Genomic DNA, 26545 nt, shown 5'->3' on the forward strand with positions numbered 1-26545 from the left:
ATTCAGGCCTGGAAAAATTAGAGCCTGGGGCAACTGAACCACAATTGTGGCCAGAACTATTGAGGAAACTATAAAGAGGGAGATAAGAGGGGCCAATCTGAAGGAAAGTTGGGAATAAGTGCCAGCAGAACTTGATAGAAAAGAAACGAGTTCATGTAACTGCAAGCATTAGGCTTTTAGAAAACTACAAAGGAGAAAAGCAAATGCAGTTCACTTTAAAGCTCAGATTTCCACATTGTATGAATTAATGACACCTAAATTAATGATGTTTTTCTATATTGGGATACTAGATCAAAGTCATTTTACTCAAGATTTTATAAATGCAATAGTATTTGAAGAAGAAAGAGTTTGGAAGAATAATAGCACAAGATGGCTTTGATTGTAGGCTTTGGGGTGAATCAGGATATGGTAGGTCACAGGACACTTCCCCAGATGATGACAGACAAGGTAATGAGTGTCTTTCACTTTAATGAGGGCCAGAGCTTCATTTTCAAAGGATTATTAAATTAGGCTTCACTGATGGCATATTTAATTTGCTTTAGAAAGGGAAAAAATGGTTTCTTAAAGGCATGGGGACACAAAGTTCAATGGTCTTTTCCATGATACTCCACTCTTGACATGGCCTCAGAGCTGGCGATTAGCTACAGGAGGCAGAATGCCTTACAGATTTTTTTAAAGCATGACAAGTCTTTGTTCTAGAACAGGTGATGTTTCACGTTTTCTGAAAATCACACCCCAGGTTTTGTGCTCCAAATATGTGAGCAGAAGTGGAAGAACACACTGTCTGGAGGCAGGCCAGCATGGCTGGAAACACCTGCTTTCACCTAAGCCAGCTGCACAAGTTTGGGGAAAATAACTTAGTCTTTCTAGTATGTTGCTTTACCTGTGAAATGAGGCTGATGATGATAGCTCACCTTGCAGGGCAACTGCAAAGCTCAGATCAGAGCATTCCTTCCTCAATTCCCTGACACGGAGTTTTGTTTTCTGCACAAGATGAGAAGGATAAATCCTGACTTGCCTGCCTTGCAGTTTGCTGAGAGCTCAGGGGACAATGGAGGCTTAGAGTAAAAAATGTGTTTGTGTGAGGTCACAAGACAGACTGGCATCAGAGTAAAAGCTAAGATCAAGGTGTTTAAACACTCCATACCCTCTCCATTGTGCCATGATAATTAATGCCCAAGTCCCTGAGACACAAGGGGATGTGTTTCCCTGGTGGCAACTCTCTGCCTTTCCCTTTTGTGCCTTTGGCTAGTTCAGGAATAATTGGAAAGTGAGCACAGAACCCTCATACACAAACCCTCATGTACAATCCTGGATTCTGAATCCCCACCTCTTCAACTGCAAGCTCCCCTTGGTGAATCTCTCTTCCAACCTCTCCCCAGCAGCTTCCTCCTCTGGGCCCATGTTGCTCTAGGCACCTACCCTCACAAGGGCCTTTGTCATACCTGGATCTCAGGGACCCATGTGAACATTGTTTGCGCCCCTTCAGATGAATGCCTGGAGGGCAGGACTACAGATAACAGACTCCTATCCATAATCCCTCCTGACACTCAGCTCCTGGCCAGCACTGCAGGCACTCAATAGAGCTGCCAGAATTAAATATGTTAAAAGTAACTTGATTTCCAGATTGTCCACTTGACTAACTTAAAATATGCTTTATTTGGAAAAGGTAAGAGGGACGTAATTAATGGTCTCTGCCATGATCCAGGCTGAGCAAATGCTGTGATTTGAAAGGGGACTCCTCCGAGATTGCTTACATCCACATTACCCCAACAGCTCTTCCATTCTTCTGGTGCCCAAATCTGGGTCATCAGGAGAGGGTTGATGAAGAGGAAGCACAGGAAGTAAAGCAAACATTTACAACTTAACCTTAATTCTTTAAAATATCCTCAGCAATAAGGTTGGGGATGGGGGTGTTTAATGAAGGCTAGCTAGGGGACAAGCATGTTTGTTTTAAAGATTAAATGATAATCTTAATAATTAAATGATAATTAAGTATATGAGGCACACAGCAATTCACTTTAGGATATAGTAGGTGCCCAAATAGATGTTACCCTATCTCACCTTCACTTTTTAGGTACTTTTACCTGGTTATAGCTACCATATTCCCAGAATAATGCAGAGGTCTCTTCCTTTAATTCTTAGTATAAAAAACCACCTCCATTCTAAATCTTTTTTACCTAGAATTCTAGAATTCTCAGACTTAGTTCAATATAGCCATCCTGTTTTTAGAGCTTTAGAGAGAGTACAGACCAGGTGTGAGTCATTCCATCTTGTGACTTAGTGTGTCTTAGAGTCTGAGTCATAAAATCACAAAGGCACAGAACATTTGGATGGGAAACCAAAGAGAGAAAAAATTAAAGTTTCTCTTGGCACACAAATAATCTTGAATCAAATTTGAAACAGAATGTTGAAACTGAAGGCTCATGGTAAGCCTCATGATAAGCACCAGGAGGTAACAGATGAGAGGTTCAAATCCAGGTCTCCACATGTGGAATTTACGAAGGAAATGTCACAGGACCTGCCCAAGCAGTAGGCTCCTCTTCCTCATTGTGGTTTTTTTTTTTTTTTCTTTTCTTTTCCTTTTTTTTTTTTTTTTTTTTTTTTTTTTAGGCAGTCTCACTCTGTTACCCAGGTTGGAGTGCAGTGGTGCGACCTGGACTCACTGCAACCTTCATCTCCCAGGTTCAAGCAATTCTCCTGCCTCAGCATCCCAAGTAGCTGGGATTACAGGCAAGCACCACCACACCCAGCTAATTTTTGAATTTTTAGTAGAGACGGGATTTCACCATGTTGGCCAGGCTGGTCTCAAACTCCTGACCTCAAGTGATCTGCCCACCTTGGCCTCCCAAAGTGCCGGGACTACAGCTGTGAGCCATCGTACCCGGGCCTTGTTGTGGTTTTAAAGACTGTTAAGTGAATGAAAGAAGGAAAATTGCTGAGGAGATTTCCTCAGAGATGCAATTATATTTATGGGTGTCACCTCAAGTGTGGTGAGTCTTCCGTGGGGTCACCCCAATAGCTTTGGAATGTGTTCCCTGCAATTGAGATCTAACTCCTAACCAGGAAATGCAGTGGGTGGAGGAGGGCTGATGTGCCATTTTGGGGGTAAAACCCAGGGCACCTGCTGCTTGGGGATCCACTGTTTTTTGGAGCAAAGAACATGGGAATGTTTTCAATGAGTCAGTATGGGACGGAGACGGGTTGAGAGAAAGCCAGGATGGGGACATTCCAATTAATAGGGCTGCCCCAAGTAGGGGTAGGATCCATCATGAAAAACCTGGATTCCTAGAATCTGAGAAGGAGGTGAAGCATCCACTCAAGTCAAGCTGCTTCTATCTGGGTTGGGGGAAAGTCAGGGGAGTCCCATGGTAGGATTCATGAAGCGCTCGAGAATGCCCTGGCCTCCACCAGGTCCTCGGGTGCTAGGATCACTGATGATGGTGGTATCTGCAAGGGACTTGTCCTGTTCTCTTACTTCTTCTCCCTCCCCTCCAATCCTCAAGGAGTCAGAAGGTGCTGAAAAGCTTGGGTTCAGGGGACTATGGAAGCAAAAATTGAGAAACAGAGAAGTGAATCCCCAAATCTCCACCATTCCCTCCACAGGCTTTTAGCCTAAAGACATCTGATGTGGGGAAAGGAGGAAGACTCACTATCAAATCTGGTTGAGATATTGGGCTAATATCTTTGAGCACTCAATTACTGAATCAAGGCAGTGGTGGAGACTTAAAATGACTGTAGAACCACCAGTTACCTGAGTCACCAGACAAGTCATGGACTTGCCTTATTTTCATCCAGGGGCAGGAGAAGGTTGAATACATATTAAAGAGATGGCAGGAGAACACAATAAAGATGCATTTTAATCACTCTGCAAGCTGTGCTTTTTCAACCTGCATTTTATAAAACCTTGTCAAGCATCTCTTTCAAGCTCCAGGGAACAAAAATTACTTAGGAATAAGAAATGGTAAATGGTTATCAGTTGTACAATATCCCTTATCATTCACTTAGAATGTGAGAAACATCCCTTGCATTTTCTCTATTTAGTGAGTGTCCTGTCCCCCATTTTTTAAAGGCATGTGACAGATATTTGTCAGAATCTTTATGGTCACCTTGTTATCAGCACCCTCATACCCTCCTGTCAGGAACTTTCACTGTTGCCCTGGGATTCCCATCCAAGAAGGTGTTTAGGAACAGAGTCCTCAGAATTGGGTACAGTAGGATGAGGAAGTTATGGCTTTCCATTGACCACCTTCATCCTGTGCCGTTTTAAAGGACTCTGAGCTCTGTAAAATGCTGTAACCTGGATTAGCTAAAACCTCTTGGGTTGTCCCAGTGTATACTTAAGTCTGTTCTCAATACATAAGCATCAAAACACAAACCAGTACACTCACAAGCACACACATACACATCCTCCAAACTACCCCCTTTCTGCCACATCATACATCAACTCCTAAATCCTGGAAGAGAGAGGTAAATTTCTTCAAAAATATTCTTCCTGAAGGCTATTTAATGTTACAAAGAATAGCAATAAATCACATACATCAATGCCCAAATGTCTGAATTTCTTCCTTAAGCATTTTTTTCCTCAAATTTCCCTTTCCTAAAGCAGCTGTCCTCTCTCTCTCTCTCCTTACCCTATTGTCTGAAACCCTCGCCTCTACTCCATATCTCAACCATTTACATATCCTGTACCTCGATTAGCTGAACAAAGCTCAGTCTTTAATCAGATTCTGAGCAGCTGCCCCTGCTCGGACCCTGGCGCACTGAAATCTCTCAGGCAAGGCCAGGTACATCTGGATGGTGGGTGGGGTGGAAGGTGGGGTGATCATGAGGACCAACCTGACTTAGTTGCTTTTGATGTCTGCCTCTTTCTAGGACACTGGCTTGTCTTTGCCCCTGCAACCCTATTCTGGTACTGGCCAGGGGGCTGATACTACAGAAGGATAACTTCCAGCTCCCTGTGAAGGAGGCCTTCACATGGGTGGAGGCTCTGAGAGGAAAAGAATGAATAGGACAGATTCCCTGGAACTTTGAATTTGCAGGCAAATTAGTTTGTCACAGTACCCGCTCAAGAAATGTTAGCTTCCTCATCTTCCTTTTCTGGAAGCAAAATGTTGCCAATAACTTTACCAATTTAAGAAAATGAGAATTTTCTTAGCTCCTAAAACACTGGCCTTGCTAACAACCCCATGTTTTCTCTTCCATCCATCTTCCATGCCTCACTGAAACATCGAATACACCTGACTGCCCACAATCAAAAGTGTCTGAACATGTGAAAACTCATGAAGGCTGGCAACTTATTTTTAATTTGTACATTGCCTTCAAAAATTACATACACCTTGGCACTCTCAAAAGTCATGCTCCTTTGCCCTCAACTGCAGAATCAGCACTAAATGATAAATTAAAGCGTGTGTGTGTGTGTGTGTGTTTCCATTCCACGAGTGCATCCTAATTTGGGTCTTTATTATGGAAGCCAGTGATAGAAATGTCTATAAACTCTTAAGAAAGCAAAAAATTAGAATAAAATAGATTACATTCAAAGATATAAAATTAAGTTGTATTTTATTACTAATGGCAATCTGAATAAAATGTGAGAAGAGGGCACCCTTCTTTCAAGACTTCAAAGGTAATATAAAAAAGCAAGCAAATAAAATATCCATATCCATTTTAAAGCACCAAGACATTAAGAGTCCTATCATTGTTTCTGACAACCAGGCCAGGGCAAAGGAGAAGGTACACATTTCACAACTGTGGGAATGCTTCGAACAAAACAAAGACAACCTTCCAGAAGAAGAGGCTAAGATTGTGTGAGGAATAGGGAGGAGTTTAAAGGGCTAAGCCCAGGGAACAGGCAGGGGTGCAAGAGCTAGATCTGAAGGGAATTTACAGTGAAGCCACTAGACCCAGATGGCAAATGGGAGTTGGGACCAAGAGAGAGTCCCCAAGGCAATACCATTAGAGGGGTATGGATGGACCCACGCGTGGCAGGCAGGAAATGCATGAGAGTGGTGGCAAATGGGAGACTCAGGTGGTAAATGGGAGTTGGGACCAGGAGAGCATCCCCAAGTAAATGCCATCAGGGGGGTCTGTGTGGACTCGTGTACGGCAGGCAGGAAAGATATCAGAGGAGGATGAGTTTGGCTACACTCTTTGCCTCCCAAATTTCCCTATTGCCTATTCCAGATTCCTCTTACCTCTTTGGACCTGCAGGCCCAGATCATCAACGTAGGCAGAGCTGGCTGGGATGACCCAGGACTCCCCACGTGGAATGCAATCAAATCAGCTGTGCCTTATAGGACATGGGAATGAAAATTTTACACATTACTGCCAACTCAATCCTGAAACAGTGCTATTCTCCTGTCTCTTGCTCAAGAAACTTTCCTGACTCCCTATTAACCAAAGGTTGAAGTCCAAACTCCATAATTTGACTTTCTATTGATCTGAATCGTATACATCTTTCCGTCCATTCATTCATTCATAAACACCTATCAGTCACCTGTTATATACCAGGCATTAGAAATAAACATTGAATGAAACACAATATCTGCTCTCAAGAAGTTCATGACCATCCCTCAAATAAATGACAATCTGGCCCAAATTCTTTTCCTGGCATAACTTCCACCACATGTATGTGAACAGTCCATTCTGGGCCAACAGGTGCACTCATGTTATCCCAATGTGTTGGTTAAAGTTCTGGAGGCAGGTAAATGATGGCTTAAAACCCATTTCTCTTGCTTTCTAGTAAGCTTCTAAATCTTTCTGTACCTTAGTTGCCTTACAAGGTTGAAGTAAGGGTTAAATAATTTAGTGTGGAACTCATACTGAGTGCTCTTACAGAGCAGTTTTTACTGTTACTGTTGTTGCTGTTGTTCATTCTCCCCTCTAAGCCTTGTTTGCAGCCAGCTCTCAGGTGAAAGGGCCTGACCCCCTGCTCTGCCCACACCCTTCCCAGGCCTTGCAAGGCCAGCTTGCTCCTCTAGGAACCACTCCTTCTGCTTGAATCGCTCGTGATACCTAGGACCTGGACTGTTGTCAGGGGATCACAGGTGTGGGACTCCACTTCCTGCACGGAGTGTAAACTCTGGGAAGACAAGGAGAAGTCTTAAAATTATGTAGATCCTCCCATGGGAAACCCAGGATGCTATGACCTATGAAATTTGGGACTTGCTGTGAAATAAACCAGCAAATGTGATGTTTCCTAGAATTACAACCTCACGGTGTTTGTCTGCTTTGGCTCATAAATTCCCTGGAGATAAATCCTGCACGTATGCATTGCCCCACATTTTAGTCTTTCCAGCTCATGTCTTGTCTGAGGCAGAATGGGGAGAATGCAATGGTTTAGAATAAGTACTGACCTGTCATCCCTAGAGGTGAAGAGCACTAATAAAGTAAGAGGTTGTTGTAATTCTTCTACCACAAAGGAACCCATTATTATTATTATTATCTATATGAAAAATTATTTTCATCTCTCTGTCTACAGTATCTAGCATGGTATAAAGTAGGTTCTTAGTAAATGGTTTTTTTGCATTTCAAATAAATGATTGACTCTCAGCTTTGAGAGTGTTTCTGTCAAACAAATTTTGTTTCTTAAAGAGTAATAAGTAATTTTTTCGCTTCCTAAATTAATCACAGATGTGTATAAATCAACAGACAATAAGTGGAAAGCAGAAAACAGCAATAAAACAGTCTATTAAATTGAGCTTCTGTGGCAGACGCAGTTGGTTGCCAACAACAATTCTCCTCCCTCTTCTTTGTCCCTAGCAGACCCCCCTTCTTCCAATGATGGAAATGAAAATACTGGGCCCTTACTCTACAGCTTGCCTATGTGAATCTGTTTGAGCCAATGAGACATAAAGAGAAGTTTCCTGTGTTTAGAGGAGACTTCTAGAAAATATTCCTCTTCACTCCATGATAAAAATATATTTTAAAAACACACACACAAAAAAAGCCAAAGCACTTGTGCCTCCCTTTTGCTTTTGTCGCTGCTATCTTGGGACCATGCATGGTGATATGATTTATACACCAGGAAAGATGGCTCCAAGACAGGAGAATACTTGAGTCCTTGATGACATTGTCAAGCTGCTCAGTCAATACTGGCTGAGTCAGTACTGGGACCACCTGCTTCTGGGCAGCTTATTGTTGGAAAAAAAAAAAAAAAAAAGAAAGCAAATAAAACACTATTGTTTAAGTCATGTTTTTTTGGCTTTTCTGTTACTGTTAACTGAGAGCGTCCTACCTGACAAATTGCATAGTGAGCTGGCTGTGGCTTTTGCTCACCTGTGAGACCATGCTGTATACACACACCTGCTGCAGAGCTTCGGGCAATGTTCAGAATTGCTCATGAGCATGCATTATTACCTGTGCGAGGCCCACAAATCAAGCCCATGCTCTTATTTTCCAGTGAGACAAAGAGGGAGACATGGGCCCTTGTATTGGGCCTGAAGAGACTGAATCCTATCTCGGCTACTTTCTATTATGTTAGTGAAAAAATAATCACGGGTTTTGCCATTGCTTTCAATGGCAAAGATGGCAACTACTTTTGCCCCAACCTAATAGCTGTAAAAATGTATTAGTCAGCTCAGGCTGCCACAACAAAACACCTAGACTGTGTGACTGAAACAACAGAGATGTATTTCTCACAATCCTGAGGGTTAAGATCAAGCTGCCAGCCAATTCACTTCCCCAGTGAGGGCTCTCTTTCTGGCATGCAGACAGATGGCTGCCTTCTTACTATGTCCTCACAAAGTAGAAAGAGGGGAAGCAAGCCATCTAGTTTCTCTTCTCATAAAGGCCCTAATCCAATCATGAGGGCCCCACCCTTACCACTTCATCTAAGCCTATTAATCCCCCAAAGCACTCACCTCCAGAAACCATCAACATATGAAGTAATAGGGCTTCAACACAAGAATCTAGGGGGACAATTCTCACCTCAAATTGGGAAATTATTTTCCATGGATGATTCAGCTCATGGCAGTGGCCTTGGGCAAATATTTAACAGCCTGAACCCTCAATCTCCTCATCTGTAATGTGAAGCATGGTAGCAGGACTTGCCCCCAGCTCGCTACAAAATTGAATGAGATAACACATGTAGGGCGCCAAGCACGGGGCCTGGTACATTGTGAGAGCCCGGTCACTGTGCACTATGGTTTCTGTTCTCCACCTGTGGAGATGTGAGGTGGCTGAACAATTTTAGCTGCTTTGCAACTGACCAGCTCTTGTTATCCCTTCGAGGACGGTAAGGAAGACCCACCTGGGCCCACCAGCAAGGGAGCAGTGTGCCTCCTTAGACAGGCTGGAGGATTACCGATAGAAGTGAAATGCGACATACAAACCACCACTGGAAGAGCCTACCCTAATCCAAATCCTCTAATCCTCTTGTTTTCCTGGTATGATTCCTGGACACTAAGAAATGACTCAGAACTCAAGCCATTATTGTATCATGGCCAAGTCCACCCACTCTGTCCTCCTCCACACATTTGTCCCAGCTAATCCTCGTGCCTGGATAACCATTTTCCACTCTCTGGGTAGACTCCTGCTTCCTCCTCAAGGTGCAGCCCGGCCATCCTCTCCTAGAAGCCGCTATGGACCCTCCTAATTTCCCACTCATCTCTGGGCTGGGCATTCCTTTTCTATTCCACAGACTCTGTTGGACCCATCACAGAGTTGTTCACATATTTGTTTTGTTTCTCCAATAAAGTGCATCCTCAGAACCAACTGTATTCCTTACATATTTTGTGTAATAACTAAACCTTGGCTGAATGATAACATATCCATAAAAAAGTAGAATAAACTTAGTAAACAAACATTGTTCTATGCAGTTGTATGCTTGATCTATGAAATAAAGTTATTTCTTTTTGTTCTGTAAGATAAATCCAATGTATTTGTGGCCTCCACCATAATTTTTTTTTCTGGAAACCTTTTATTTTATTGCTGTAAAAGAGAATAGGCTGCTAACACCTTACTTGAGTGGAGTTATGCAAAGAAACAAAACATATGTTTAGAAATTGAAAAAGCACTATTAATAATTCATGAGTTAAAGTAGAAAGCATAATGGGAATTTAGAAGTGAATGATAAAGGCAGGCGTTATGCATTAAAACTTGAGTAATGCAACTTAAAGGATACTTAGAGGGAAATATGTTATCTTAAATGTATATATTGGAAAAAAAATTAAACCATTAAAAGTTACATATTTAACTCAAAAGCTGGGGAAAAAATAGAATTAACTGAATGAAACTTAAAGTTAAAATCAAAAAGCAGTTAAATAGAAAACAAGGACATCATAAGGATGTTTATTTTTAAAAAAGTAGTTCACTGATAAAACAGCTCTCTGATAACATGGCTCAAGAAAAAGGAGACGAATCAAACAATACTAAGACCAACAAAGAAAATATAACTGAAGCTTCAGGAAAAATTGTAACAATCATTAAACAATGCTGCAAACGGTATTATGACAATAATTTTGATAACTTGAAGGGAATTCATATTTTTGGAAAAATTAAAATCAACAAAAATAGAAAGGCTGAATTGACCATTCAGTAAATTAAGTTGGTAGTCAACAATCTGCTCACTCCCGAAAAGCAACAGCATAAGATAATTTCACAGGCAGATTTTACCAAACCTTCTTGGAATAGACAATTCCTGTCTTATGCAAGCTTTTCTAGAAATTAGAAAAAGGTACACTAGCTGTGGGTAAGGGTCAAAAGCCAAAAAATCCTCTCTTTCCAGATGGACAAATTTGGCTGAGTATTAATCCTGGGCACCCGATAAAGGTGGAATGTCAGCCCTGTTCCAGGCAACATAATGTATGGTTAGGAAAAAATTAGAAAGCTCTATGGTGGGTAAGTTGCATCATTCCCAGGAGGATTGTGGACAGACCACACATACCTGGCAGGAAGCTAGAGCTTTGACCTTCCTGTGTGCAGCCACGTGGTAATTTGGTACATCCCTCGTGGGGATCTAGAGACTATGTTCATGGAGCGGTTACAGCTATACTGGATCTTATTTTAGGTGGGAGATTTAAGACATGATGGCTCTGAAATCCACTTGTGTGGTCTTTTTCCCTTGCACCTGAGCTGTCATTTGTGTGATCTGAGACTAGACAATAGACTGCTGTGTGAGCTGTTACAAGGACTATCACCAAAAAGGGATGCCTGCATCCTTCTGTTTATCCTGGTGCCAGGTGGGACCTACTCAGATCTAGAATCTAAACGTCTGGTTGAAACTAAGACCGTTGCTGTGGGTATTGTAAGATCTAAGTTATGAGGCTAGTGTAAACAATATCAAACAAATGAGACTAATAGTAGGAAAAATTATTGGCACTATCATTTGAACAAAGACATAAATATCCTAATATTAACCAATGCATTCCAGCAAGGTATTTAAACACACATGCGCGCACACACACACATACACACACACACACACACACACACACAATAGAAGAATGCTTCGATTAGAGAAATCCATTAATTAAATTACCACACTGATGGATTCAAGAGTAAAATCATATGACAAATGCTGTTAACCCACCATTACCACTCTTTTCACACTAAGTTCTGACCATTTTTCCAAACAAGTTGCCATATACATCAATGAAAGAGAAAGGAGATCCTAAAAAGAAATCCACCCATATATATCAACTTGAAAAATAAAGTGAAATTACTAATCGGTGGGCAAGAAAGGATTATGCAATTAATGGTATTGAGCAATCGAGTAACTACGTGTAAATTAATAAAATTAGATCACTACCTCACATTATTACATCCCTTCTTACACACAAGCAAGTTTAAAGCAAAGCTTATAACTTGCAAAAATAATAGAAAAATATTGTGATATCTGGATTGGGTAGGATTTCTTTAAGGAGCCAAAAAAGCCCAGTTTATAGAAAATACCAATGAACATATTTGTATCCCAGGTAAAAATTTTTGTTCAACAAAAACTCCATAAACAAAAGTTAAGGCCGAGCACAGTGGCTCACGCCTGTAATCCTAGCACTTTGGGAGGCCAAGGCAGGCTGATCACCTGAGGTCAGGAGTTCGAGACCAGCCTGGCCAACATGGCAAAACCCTGTCTATACTAAAAATACAAAAATTACCCGGGCATGGTGGCATGTGCCTGTAGTCCCAGCTACATGGGAGGCTGAGGAAGGAGACTCGCTTGAACTGAGGAGACGGAGGTTGCAGTGAGCAGAGCTCACGCCTCTGCATTCCAGCCTGGGTGACAGAGAAAGGCTCCGTCTCAGGAAAAAAAAAAATTGTTAAGGCACATACCAAAAGAGAAAATTTAACCAATGTAATGGGCAAAAGGTTAATGTCCAGAATAAATGAGTAATTTACAAATCACAAAGAAAAAAATAACTAAGAGAAAAAAGTACAAAAAAGGAAAGAATAGGCCAATCTTTGAAAAATAGGTACAATGGCCAATAAATACTAAAAAGAAAAATCTGAAAAGATGCTCAATGTCACCAGTTCTATAGAAAATACAAATAAATCCCACAATGAGATACCATTTCATTTTACAGTAGGTGAGAGTATGTATTGGTACAATCCTTTGCAATAAGTGGTAAACTGGTATAAGTACTTTGCAATATGTAGTAAAGTTGAAAATCCACATAATTAGTTGCCAAGTCTCTATACCTAGAAATATACCACAAAGAAACTCTTACACATGACCACAGGGACACATGTCCAAATACTTATTGTAAACTTTGTAACAAAAATTACAACCAAAATTCTTACCAATAAAAGAATATTTAAGCTGTGTTCTATTTATGCTCATGAAATACTACTTATTAGTTAAAATGAGGAAACTAGGGTTACAGGTATCAGTATTGACAGATGTGGAAAACGTGATGTCATTTGAAAAATACTTTGTGACAAAATGCAACATACAGAATATTATCATTTAAGTAAATCTCAAAAACTCATAAGGCAATCTAGGTGGAAATGTGCACATGGAATGCAATCTTCAAAGTATGCCCAGGAAACTTTATCCTTAATTGCACACTGATAGTAGTATCTGTCCCCAAGGAGCAAGAATGGAATTAGAAGCCTTAAGAAGAGAACTTCAACCCTATCTTTGATGTTTCACATTTTTAAAAAGTTCTAAGCCAAAGAGGACAAAATATTAACCTGTGTTAATTCTGAGTGGTGAGTATATGACTGTCACATCAATATGTAACTGCAGAACCAGTTCAATTTTGTCAGTAACAAAATGGTGAGTTGTTTTTCAGTTGCAATGGATCCCCAGGTTGCAAGTCAGTGACCTGAGCATGTCCAGAGGAAGCCAGTGCACTCCCTGACCCCCACCAAGCCAGCCACAATGACAAAGTCAACCACGTGCAGAGTACTTGGATCAAGGATCAGAGACCAAGTCAAGAAATGAGGGGTACTCTGCTTTGTTGTAGTACTAACTTAAAAGCCAAGGACCTAGCACTACCTCTGCATGACCCAATCACAGGTAGTGCTTTTCCTATCACTCACTGTTACTCTCTGCCTATAAAATCTGCCCCCAGACCCCAGCTCCAGGAGATAGATTTGAGTGCTGCCTCCTGTTTCTTGGCCAGTCTGCTTGCAGTCAAGCCTTTCTTTTCTCAAAAGCTGGTGCCATAGTATTCACTTCTATGCATATCATCAGACAGCGAGCCCATTGCTCAGTAATAAATACATTCTATAATGTACTGAATATCGGAAATTTCGTAAAAGAGAAATAATATAATAAAATGCTTATTTCTCATTTTCTATATCTCCCCATGACAACCTGGATGAAGTCCACACATCATAATGAAAGGTTGGAAAAAGGCAAGAAGACTCTACCTACTGAACCCTGTCTCCTTCTCCTTGCCTCACGCTTAATCCTCAGGCCACAGGGAGCTCTTTATTGCTATCTCATATGTACACACACATGTTCATACCCACATTATGCATGTACACATATACACACAAACACATCCACTCAAACATGCAGTCCTACTTCTTGACTTCCAAGACTTTGTCCATGTTGTTTCTTCTGTACAAATTATTCTTCTGTCACTATCTGTCAGTTAATTCCTAGTCATCTTCTACAAACACTCTCGGTGGCCACTGTACCTGGAAGCCTCTCTTGGCTCCTGGAGCAGGTTCCTCTTTGCTCCCATAATAATGCGTGCCTGTCTCTATGGCTGCACTGAGGCATTGTCCTGCTACTATGTTGCCAGTCTCTGTCGCCCAGTAGACTGCTAACCCCTTAAGTGTAGTGGATGAGTCTTATCTGACTTTTATTGTTTTCAGCACCTGGAATAGTGCTGGGCACTTAATGAGTGATATGATTCGTCTGTGTCCCCACCCAAATCTCACCTTGAATTGTAAAAATCCACACATGTCAAGGGTGGGGCCAGCTGGAGATAATTGAATCATGGGGGTGCTTTCCCCCATATTGTTCTCATGGTAGTGAATACGTTTCATAAGATTTAATGGTTTTTATAAATGGGAGTTCCCCTGTACATGCTCTCTCTTGCCTGCCACCTTGTAAGATGTTCCTCATTCACCTTCTGCCACGATTGTGAGGCCTCCCCAGCCATGTGGAACTGAGTCGATTAAATCTCTTTCCTTTATAAATTACCCAGTCTCAGGTATGTCTTTATTAGCAGCGTGAGAACAGAATACAATGGGCATCCATTAGGTATCCTTGATTGAAGAGTGGACCTACTACACGTAGACAGCCAGGAAAAGTTTACTCAGTACATAAATGCCCCAAGATGTACATTTTTCCTGAAGTACATGACAGAGGTCTTACTTTTATACTTGCATTTGGACAATTCTTTCCTGCAGTTCTTGGACAGAGTATTGGATTTGTGGAGAGACTGGGTTCCAACCCGCCTTGTCCCCATTACTGACTATAGGAGAAATATGGTTTGGCTTTGTGTCCCTACCCCAATCTCATCTCAAATTGTAATTCCCACATGTCAAGGGAGGGACCTGATGGGAGGTCACTGGATCATGGGGGCAGTTTCCCCCATGCTGTTCTTGTGATAGGGAGTGATTCCCATGAAATCTGATGGTTTCTCAGGGGCTCTTCCCCCTTCACTTTCTTCACTCTCTCTCTCACCTGCTGCTGTGTAAGACATGCCTGCTTGCCCTTCCACCATGATTGTAAGTTTCCTGAGGCCCCTCCAGCCATGCAGAACTGTGAGTCGATTAAACGTCTTTTCTTTATGAATTACCCAGTCTTGGACAGTTTTTCACAGCAGTGTAAAAACAGACTAATACAAAGAGTTTTGCCAACTCAGAATGAGCTTTTTTGGACCTCACAAGGATGGGAGTAGTAATACCACCTTTGAGAGTTATTATGAGGGTTCTAGGAACTAAAATCTGTGCAAGCTTGTTGCACCTGGTAAATGTGTTATAAATCATCAAACTACACCTAGCCGATGTTCAATATAGGCTGATGAATGGAGATGAAGTCTTCATGACAAGGATTCAAGGGGTCTGCAGAGAACCAATTAAAGAGGTGGATTTTGAGTAATTTTGTAGAAAGAAAGATGGTCATACTGGGAAAAAAAAAAAAAAAACCCCAGAAGGATTTACAGACCAAGAAAGGAGGCATTTATATAAGTCTTCTTGGTAGGAGCCAAGGAATTTACACAGATTTAATTGTCTGTTCTCCAGTTCTGAGCACATTTCTAAGCAGCTTTGTCCCAAGAGAGGGCAGGAGCCAATGAGTGGCTGTGAAGTCTATGCTGAATTCTACAGGTGGTGGGAAGCCACATGCCGAAGCCGGCATGAGACATGTAGGAGATGATACAGAGGTAACAGCGTAATGAGCACAGGTTTGGCATGTAGCAAGAGAGTTTTATCTCCAAATCTCAGTTCCTTTTTCATGAAATGGAAATAAACTGTCTCATGTCATTGTTGGGGAGGTTTGTGATTTAGTTTAAGTAACTAAATACATTGCCTGGCCCTGGTAAGAGTTTAATAACTGGTATATTGAGATCATTACTACTACTGCCATGGTTTGGTTTGACAGCATGGTGTGGTTTCCACATACCTGAGTCCCATCTACTTTAAAAATTTTCAACCCCGAACTTAGTCTATGCCAGCACTGGAATTCTTTGAAGCTGAGACACTTCACAACATTTAATACGCATTTGAATTCTTATGGCACTTTTAAACAGTTCAGCTGATAGAGCCCACACAGACCCACCGAGCCAGAGTCTCCGGAGTAGAACCTATTTTCTTTTTCTAATCTTATAACAGAGTCAATGCTAATTAATACATAGCCAAGGATGAGAATCAGGCCTGGGAACCACTGGAATAAGACATTGCTTTTCTAGGTTTCCCTGTTGAAAGGTAAGTATCTGGGACAAGTAAATATTAAGGCATAGCCAGCCTTTCACATCTGGAATGAATTCATTGATGAGATTATCAGATATCAGCCAAAGAAACTAAGAGGAGATTCCTGAGGTGTGGTAGAGGGAATGTGGAAACTGGCACACATCCTCATCTAAAGGAAGGGATGATTAAAGTGACCATATTTCACAGACTTGTTCATAGACTGAGTTCAGTGAGATACAGTTGTTCAAATATGTGAGTTCTCCTGTCAGAGGATGGCTGAGTGAGATATGGATGTCGGGAGGGCTGGGAAGAGAGACCAGGCAGCACACCCATCTAGATTGTGGATGGGGCCTGGCCAATTCTCTGCATAGGTGGGAGCTGTGCCCAGAAAGTTCTTGGGGTAGGTATGCTGGGGAGCGGGTAACCATGATGCCGTAGAGCCTGAGTGGTGGAGAAAAGGGCAAAAACAAGCATAGAAATATGAGGCAGCCTTATATTTAAAACAGCACCTGCCACCCCCTGCAGCATTAAAACCAAGCCCCTTAACTTGATGAGTGTCTTAGAGTTGACACAACAAAATACCACAAACTGGGTGTCTTAAAAAAATAGAAATGTGTTTTCTTACAGTCCTGGAGGCCAGAAGTCCAAAATCAAAGTGTTAGTGGGGTCATGCACCTCTGAAGGCCCAGGGAGAAAATACAGTCCATGGCCCGCTCCTGACTTCTGGTGACTGTCGGCAGTTCTTGGTGTTCCTGGGAGATGCATCCCTCTGATTGTTGCCTGTCTTCACATGGTGTCCCTCTGTGTTCATGTCTTCACAGGTTATTCTCATTAGGACACCAGTCATTGCATTAGGGCCTGTCCTAATCCAATACCACCTCATCTTAAATGATTACATCTGCCAAGACCCATTTGCCAACTAAGGCCACCTCCTGAGGTTCTGGGTGCACATGAAATTTTGTGGAATACTATTCAATCTGGCGCAATGACGAATGACCATGGAGACCCTCGTGGTGTTTTGTTCTCCTATATATCTGTACTGAAATATTAACCTTTGGCTTTTCTTTTTTTTTTTTTTTGTATATATATATCTTTTGATGAAATTTTAATTTATGATGTTATTACACTCATATGGAAGAGTTTTATGCACTTTTAAAGTTTTTTTTTTTCTGTTTGCCGCCTTTTCCTTTTTTCTTTTCTTTTTTTTTTTATTATACTTTAAGTTCTAGGGTACATGTGGATAACGTGCAGGTTTGTTACATATGTATACTTGTGCCATGTTGGCGTGCTGCACCCATCAACTCATCAGCACCCATCAACTCATCATTTACATTAGGTATAACTCCCAATGCAATCCCTCCCCCCTCCCCCCTCCCTGTGATAGGCCCCAGTGTGTGATGTTCCCTTTCCCGAGTCCAAGTGATCTCATTGTTCAGTTCCCACCTATGAGTGAGAACATGTGGTGTTTGGTTTTCTGTTCTTGCGATAGTTTGCTGAGAATGATGGTTTCCAGCTGCATCCATGTCCCTACAAAGGACACAAACTCATCCTTTTTTATGGCTGCATAGTATTCCATGGTGTATATGTAACTAAGATCAGAGCAGAACTGAAGGAGATAGAGACACAAAAAACCCTCCAAAAAATCAATGAATCCAGGAGTTGGTTTTTTGAAAAGATCAACAAAATTGATAGACCACTAGCAAGACTAATAAAGAAGAAAAGAGAGAAGAATCAAATAGACACAATAAAAAATGATAAAGGGGTTATCACCACCGACCCCACAGAAATACAAACTACCATCAGAGAATACTATAAACACCTCTACGCAAATAAACTAGAAAATCTAGAAGAAATGGATAATTTCCTGGACACTTACACTCTGCCAAGACTAAACCAGGAAGAAGCTGAATTCCTGAATAGACCAATAATAGGCTCTGAAATTGAGGCAATAATTAATAGCCTACCAGCGAAAAAAAGTCCAGGACCAGATGGATTCACAGCTGAATTCTACCAGAGGTACAAGGAGGAGCTGGTACCATTCCTTCTGAAACTATTCCAATCAATAGAAAAAGAGGGAATCCTCCTTAACTCATTTTATGAGGCCAACATCATCCCAATACCAAAGCCTGGCAGAGACACAACAAAAAAAGAGAATTTTAGACCAATATCCCTGATGAACATCGATGCAAATATCCTCAATAAAATACTGGCAAACCGGATCCAGCAGCACATCAAAAAGCTTATCCACCATGATCAAGTGCGCTTCATCCCTGGGATGCAAGACTGGTTCAACATACGCAAGTCAATAAACGTAATCCAGCATATAAACAGAACCAAAGTCAAAAACCACATGATTATCTCAATAGATGCAGAAAAGGCCTTTGACAAAATTCAACAGCCCTTCATGCTAAAAACACTCAATAAATTCGGTATTGATGGAACATATCTCAAAATAATAAGAGCTATTTATGACAAACCCACAGCCAATATCATACTGAATGGGCAAAAACTGGAAACGTTCCCTTTGAAAACTGGCACAAGACAGGGATGCCCTCTCTCACCACTCCTATTCAACATAGTGTTGGAAGTTCTGGCTAGGGCATTCAGGCAAGAGAAAGAAATAAAGGGTATTAAGTTAGGAAAAGAAAAAGTCAAATCGTCCCTGTTTGCAGATGACATGATTGTATATTTAGAAAACCCCATTGTCTCAGCCCAAAATCTCCTTAAGCTGATAAGAAACTTCAGCAAAGTCTCAGGATACAAAATTAATGTGCAAAAATCACAAGCATTCTTATACACCAGTAACAGACAAACAGAGAGCCAAATCATGAATGAACTTCCATTCACAATTGCTTCAAAGAGAATAAAATACCTAGGAATCCAACTTACTAGGGATGTAAAGGACCTCTTCAAGGAGAACTACAAGCCACTGCTCAGTGAAATAAAAGAGGACACAAACAAATGGAAGAACATACCATGCTCATGGATAGGAAGAATCAATATTGTGAAAATGGCCATAATGCCCAAGGTAATTTACAGATTCAATGCCATCCCCATCAAGCTACCAATGAGTTTCTTCACAGAATTGGAAAAAACTGCTTTAAAGTTCATATGGAACCAAAAAAGAGCCTGCATTGCCAAGACAATCCTAAGTCAAAAGAACAAAGCTGGAGGCATCACGCTACCTGACTTCAAACTATACTACAAGGCTATAGTAACCAAAACAGCATGGTACTGGTACCAAAACAGAGATATAGACCAATGGAACAGAACAGAGTCATCAGAAATAATACCACACATCTACAGCCATCTGATGTTTGACAAACCTCAGAAAAACAAGAAATGGGGAAAGGATTCCCTATTTAATAAATGGTGCTGGGAAAATTGGCTAGCCATAAGTAGAAAGCTGAAATTGGATCCTTTCCTTAAACCTTTGGCTTTTTCACAGTGTGTGATAATTGATTATTTACAAGTCTATGTCTGCTACCAAGTTGTGAGATCTTCAGGGCAGGACCAATTTGAGTGGAGTGTGTTTTTGTTTCGGTTCTGCTTTCGTCTTCACACCTTTCATTATCCAGGATGTAGCACAAACCCAAGTTTCTGACTGGCATGTAGTAAGTGAATGTGAAATTTAATTGATTCACAGCAATAATTTTTCCAACACTGGTCATTTGGATCTCTACACTGGCATATATTTGAGCCTGGGAGAATGTCTGGAGACCTCTGGAGGAAATAAATCAGGCCAGAGCTTTAAAGCTTAGCAACCATCCTTTGCCTTCGAGGCTGGAAATGGGTAACTGGGCTCTGTTGTGTTGCTTCTGCACTCTGTGACCTGGGGCTGGTCATTTCCCTGTTCTCACCTCAGATTCCAACTATAAATGAAGGGTTTAGACTACAGTTTTAATCTTTCCTTATTTCCTAAGCTCGCTTATCTTTAAAATCACAGGCATCATACTTAGTCATAACTAACATTACTAAGAGATAAGCACCAAAGAAATACTCAGGGCAGTAGCCCTGCAGTGCACCTAACAGCTTCCAATTCACCACTGGGGCCTTTCTCCCTTTTAAACAGATGTATCTGCTGCTCCTGAGAAGTCCTTCCTTCCCTGGCTACCTGCAGGCAGTGAGCACGTTGCTGAAATTCCTCTGGTGAAGATCGCCTAGGATGCCAGGGAGCAACAATAAACACAGTCTTTTCACTCCAACCCTTCATTTAGATCAGCTTTCTCTTTGAATCTCAATTGGCTGCAGCAGGCTCTTGGCTACCTTGCTGAGGAGGTGTTCGGCAAATCATGAAAGGGCAAGGGCTCCCCAGAGAGGCTATTTTCCCTCTTATCGGAACCTTTCAAAACAGCAGGAGAAGTGAGGAATTGCAACTGGGCTTCCAATCAGCTCCTCTCCCGCAGAGAGGAGATGGGGGAAGGGATTCTCACCTTCAGACTCCACAAAATTTTCAGTATTGAGAAACACAGCTTCTCTCCGAAAGAAGCTGGACTTAGATATCACATTCTGCAAGAAGTCTTCCCTCACGCCACCCTCACAACCCACACTGGGCTGCCTGCTTTTCTGTGTCCCTATAATTCCTGAAGCTTCTTTCCACACCGTTCTTGCCCCACTGGGCTAAAGACAGAGGGAACAGGGAGGAGGGAGAGTCCGCACAGTGCTGTGTGAAAGTTACCTTCCTTCATCTCAGACAAATGAATGTCTCAGCCAGCCACCTGCCACTTTAATACATCATCCCTTTTAACTCTCATAAATACACTGTGGCATAGAGCTACCCCATTTCACGAAGGAGCTGAACATTATTATATGGCTTTTGGAGAGTTTGAGTTGTTTGACGAAAGCCGATTTGGGATTCTAATTCAACTCAGAGTGGCTCTAGTCACCCCGTTTGTACATTCCATTTTGTATCTTCTCATGTGTGTGGGTACATCTTTATAACAATGTTCAAGGCCACTCTACAGAGAAGAGTTAACACAGCAGGCCTGAAACTGCTCATCCGTAGAAAGCCCTGCTGTCAAAGCAGTCCTTGGCTGGCGTCTGGGAAGCTGGAAGTTGGGAATGTTCCCACTCTTTCCTAACTGATGAGGTTGACTCACAGTGCCTCAACTATTTGTCCAAGCATTGTGGTTTACCCTGAACATCTGCTTACTTTCTGGGAGACTGGAATTTGGCACATGTAGGTTTCTCACATGATCAGATCCCATTGAAGACCTTGGACACTGAGCCTCTAACAAGCTTCCCTGGTATTATAATATCATTATATTATGTAATATAATATGTAAAGACAAAATCAGATGCATTAGCAATACAGGCATGAACAGTAACTGGTTGCTCCATCGTAGAGCATCCAAGAAACCTATAGAAAGTATCTTAGAAGTAGCTAGGGGAGGTCGACGGGTAAGACATTTATTCATCAGCTCCCATTCCCCATTGGTCAAAATTACTCCATGGAGTGTTAACTCTCTCTCAGTTCTGGGTTGTATACGCATAAGTGCCCAAGGTTCCAACAGGTGGTTAGAGAAGTCCAGGAGAAGAGACAGGAGACACGTGACAGATTCCCTGGTGAGGCACTGCCAGCTCACACCTGTGTGAAGCTGGCTGAAGCCACGGCTGGAGGAGGAGGTAAGGCTGAGGAGATGTATAAAGGGTCCACGGCACCCTTGTAACTAACTCAGTCCCCCGATCCTATTTTCCAACTGGCATTTGGCACTGCCAAGCCTACCCTACTCAGTTGAGCCCCCATGGGCTTTATTCATTTATTCAGTCACTCAACAAGGGTGTGTTGACTGCATACTTTGAGCCAGGCATGGAGTTGATACCTGACCTGCTCTCTCTTCTATTCAGGTTTTACCTTTTCCCACCTCCCTTCTCTACAGTTGCTCCAGGGCCCATCCTACCAGGTTGTGAAAGAATTTCTCATGTTCATCTCTGGCATTGGGAATCTCCCCTTGACCCCAGCCATTTGTCTCTGGTACTTATTTAATGCAGGACTCAGAACCTCACAAGTTCTTTTAAAACCTAACGTGTGTTCTCTAAACTAGTGTTTCCTAAAGCATGTTCCAAATAATGATCGCATGCACAGGAAAAAAGAGAGAGAGGGTAGCTTATGATCCAATAAGCCTGGGAAACACTGATGATGTCCACTGAATACTTTGAGAAATGCTACTCCAAATTCAGACAAGAAAAATGGTCAAGCATCATTCATTTAAAAGAAGTGTACAAACATCATTTATAGAGAGCAGACGCATGGGAGAACATGGATGTGTAGAAGGTCATATTAATGTTCACAAATACTCACTTTCCCCTTTCACATGGGGTGAGTGTGCTTCCTGCTCTGCTAGTGTTGGGCTTTGATCAACAGGATGTATGCAGAAGGGACTTTGCCACTTCTGAGCAGGAGCTTTTCACGTAGTTTCTTGGTTTTGCTCTTCTGCTCCAGTCTCAGGGATAGGTGTGTCCCACATAGGGGCTTCTCCTTCAGCCTGGATCCAGGAACAAGACTTGTGGAGCAGAGCCCATCAGAACCTCAGCAGCCACGGTCCAACCACAACTTCTAGCATGTGATGTGATCCAGAAATCAATGTTTGCTGTAAGCAGCTGAGATCCGGAGTTGTACCTCAGCAAAGCTTTCTAACACCGTGTGAGTACCTCATCTTCTCCAGTGAAAAAACAGTGATTATTATTTTGAACCATGTGTAAAAATGCTTTTTTTTCTTTTGAGACAGAGTTTCACTCTTGTTTCTCAGGCTGGAGTGCAATGATGCTATCTCGGCTCACCACAACCTCTGTCTCCCAGGTTCAAGTGATTCTCTTGCCTCAGCCTCCCAAGTAGCTGGTTTGGGGGTAAAACTGCTACTTAAGTTTAGATCCTAAACAATCAAACATTTACCTGCAGTGAGAGAAATAATATTGAGTGACCACTTACTATGTAGAAGCTTTGCATCATTCTGTCTTACCTGCATAACAAAACCATTTTGGAATAATTTTAATTCTCATTTATAGAAGAAACAGACTCAGACAGAGTTTAACCAGCTGGTCTAACATCACATGAAGGATGACAAGGAGTTGAAGCAGTTCTAGAATTCAGACAAAATCTGTATTCTTTCCCTTCCATCATGCTAAAGTGGCAATCACCCAAGAATGCAGAAGCTAACAAAGATTGCCTTTGTGAGGACAGCAATGAGCTACATTTGGTACAAAAGGCACATCTCCACTGACACCGTTAAATATTTCTCACAAAATAATTTAGTAAAAAAGAGTTCGCCTACACCTAAAATCATTAAAAATATTTCTCCCAACCAAAATTTTAAAACTATTTTCAAATTAAAAAAAAAAAAAAAATTGGGTCCTTCCCCAGTGATGTAATGTTGAAAGAATGGGTCTTTGAATTCCATCAGACAAGAAAAATAAGGAAGTATCTCGGAGACACTCAATAATCCTTGAAAACGTCTACTCATGGAGACCAATTTTTGCTGACCAATGCCAACTTTGATTCTGGTCTTTTAAAAGACACCCTGCTGACCATCTACTTAAAGAGATCTTGTCAATCAATAAAAGTTTATTGGAAGCCTTTCCTGTGCCGAACACCATGCTGGGTAGGAAGGTAAAACAAACCAGCACTCATGGTGCCAGCCACTTTAATACATCATCCCTTTTAACTCTCATAAATACACTGTGACATTAGTGCTACCTTATTTCACTAAGGAGCTGAACATTATTATATGGCTTTTGGAGAGTTTGAGTTACTTGATGGAAGCTGATTTGGGATTCTAATTCAACTCAGAGAGGCTCTAGTCGCCCCGTTTGTACATTCCGTTTTGTATCTTCTCATGTGTGTGGGTGCATCTTTATAATAATGTTCAAGGCCACTCTACAGAGAAGAGTTAACACAGCAGGCCTGAAACTGCTCATCCGTAGAAAGTCCTGCTGTCAAAGCGGTCCTTGGCTGGTGTCTGGGAAGCTAGAAGTTGGGAATGTTCCCACTCTTTCCTAACCAATGAGGTTGACTCACAGTGCCTCAACTATTTGTCCAAGCATTGTGGTTTACGCTGAACATCTGCTTACTTTCTGGGAGACTGGAATTTGGCACATATAGGTATCTCACATGATCAGCCCCCATTAAAGACCTTGGACACTGAGCTTCTAACAAGCTTCCCTGATATTATAATATCATTATATTCTATAGTTATAAATATATTATAGTAGACATCTGGCACATGTTGTCACATTCATTGCTGGAAGTATTGTGCATGTTCTGTGTGACTCCACTGGAAGAGGAGCCTTGGAACCTTGCTTCTGGATTCCTCTGGACTTCACCCCTCCACCTTCTCATTTTGCTGATTCTGCTCTACATCCTTTCATTGTAATAAACCATAGCTCTGAGTTGCACTATATGCTAAGTCCTGTGATTGAGTTCTCCTCGAGAATCATTAAACCTGGGCGTGGTCTTGGGGACCCCCAACAGTTACCTTACTGCATATTGGACAACTGGATGCCTCAGTCAACGACCAATCATATATTTGGAGGAAATTAAACTGGTTTCAGTGAGATTCTGGATCCAAAAGCCATTTGCTAGTGTGAACGTGCTCCATTCTCCACTTCTGCTAGACGGTGGTCAGCCAAAAAGGCATACATGCTGCTCCCTGTATGTGTCTTGCATTGACTTCATTTCCTGCAGTGTGAAGTCCAAGCTCCACAACCTGCCCGGGGATCCTCCGTCACCTGACTCTGTCTTCTTGTCTGTCCGTCAGCCTCACAGGCACCTCACACTTAACAGCAAGCTGCTGTGGTCCGCTGAGCACATAGCTATCTCCACCCTACATGCTTTCACCCCTGCCCTTCCCTGATTCTGAAACATGCTTCCTCCTTCCCTGATTTAAGAATTCACTCGGTTCACAGCCATTTCAAAGTCATGTAACTGTGGTGTTTTACTTAGCCCATGCTGCCATAGCAGAATACCATAGACTGGGTGACTTAAACAATAGGCATTTAGTTCTCCCAGTTTTGGAGGAAAGAAGTATAAGATCAGGGTGCAGCATGGTCGGGCGCCAGTGAGGCCTCTCTTCCTGGCTTGCAGATGGTGGTCTTACTGTAATATGCCCACATGGCCTATCCTTGTTTCAAGACTTGGGGCAGAGAGAGAGCTGTCCCTTCCTCTTCTTATAAAGACACTAATCCCATCATGGGGGCCCACCTTCATGACCCTATGTAAACCTAATTAGCACCCAAAGGCCCCATCTGCAAACACTATCACACTAGGGGTTTAGGGCTTTAACTCAGGAATTTTGGGTGGACAAATTCAGCCCATAACACATGAACATTTCAGGAGGCATCCCATCTCCCCTCCTGCACTTTCAACACATCTCGGTCACTCTTTAAGTAGATACTGAGTGTTTCCTACGTACCAGATATCCTTCTACACCCTGGGGACTTGAAAGAACAAGAGAAATAGTCCCTGCCTTCATGGAGCTTACAGCTTTCAAGTTTTCTTCAGAGGAACCTTCCTCATTTAACTCCCCTTTCTTTGATCTTCCTTTTGCCAATCCTTCTTTGTATCCTTTGATACCAGTCCACTCTCAGTAAAAATTTTGTGAACATGCACTCCTGTATATATGCATTACATAATGTGTAATATAAAATATACATCAAAATATAAGTTTTAAATGGCACATATAAAAAAATGGGAGAACAGAAACCGTAAGTGATCTTCCCACACTGAAAGGAACCACCTGTGCATGGTACAAATACCATCTTCTTTGGAGGCCACTGATCCATGTGGAGAGGCCCCACCTTTCCTGAGCACCTGAGCCTAGCATTGCTCTGACTCACACTTTGGAATTATCTCTTCACCTGTACATCTCCCCACCTGGAGAACAGGGTCTCATTTTTTTTCTTTTCTGAGATGGAGTCTTGCTCTCTCACCCAGGCTGGAGTGCATTGGCATGATCTCGGCTCACTGCAAGCTCCACCTCCCAGGTTCAAGTGATTCTCCTGCCTCAGCCTCCTGAGTAGCTGGGATTACAGGTATGCATCACCATGCCTGGCTAATTCTTTTGTATTCGTAGTAGAAACAAGGTTTCACCATGTTAGCCAAGCTGGTTTCAAACTCCTGGCCTCAAGTGATCCACCTGCCTCGGTCTCCCCAAGTACTAGGATTACGGGTCTCATTCATCTCTGTGTGCCCAGTGCTTGGGACAGTACCTGGCACAGAGTTGACTCTCCATAGACTTTT

This window comes from Macaca thibetana, chromosome 8 (genome assembly GCF_024542745.1).
Source record: "Macaca thibetana thibetana isolate TM-01 chromosome 8, ASM2454274v1, whole genome shotgun sequence".
Lineage (NCBI taxonomy): Eukaryota > Metazoa > Chordata > Mammalia > Primates > Cercopithecidae > Macaca > Macaca thibetana.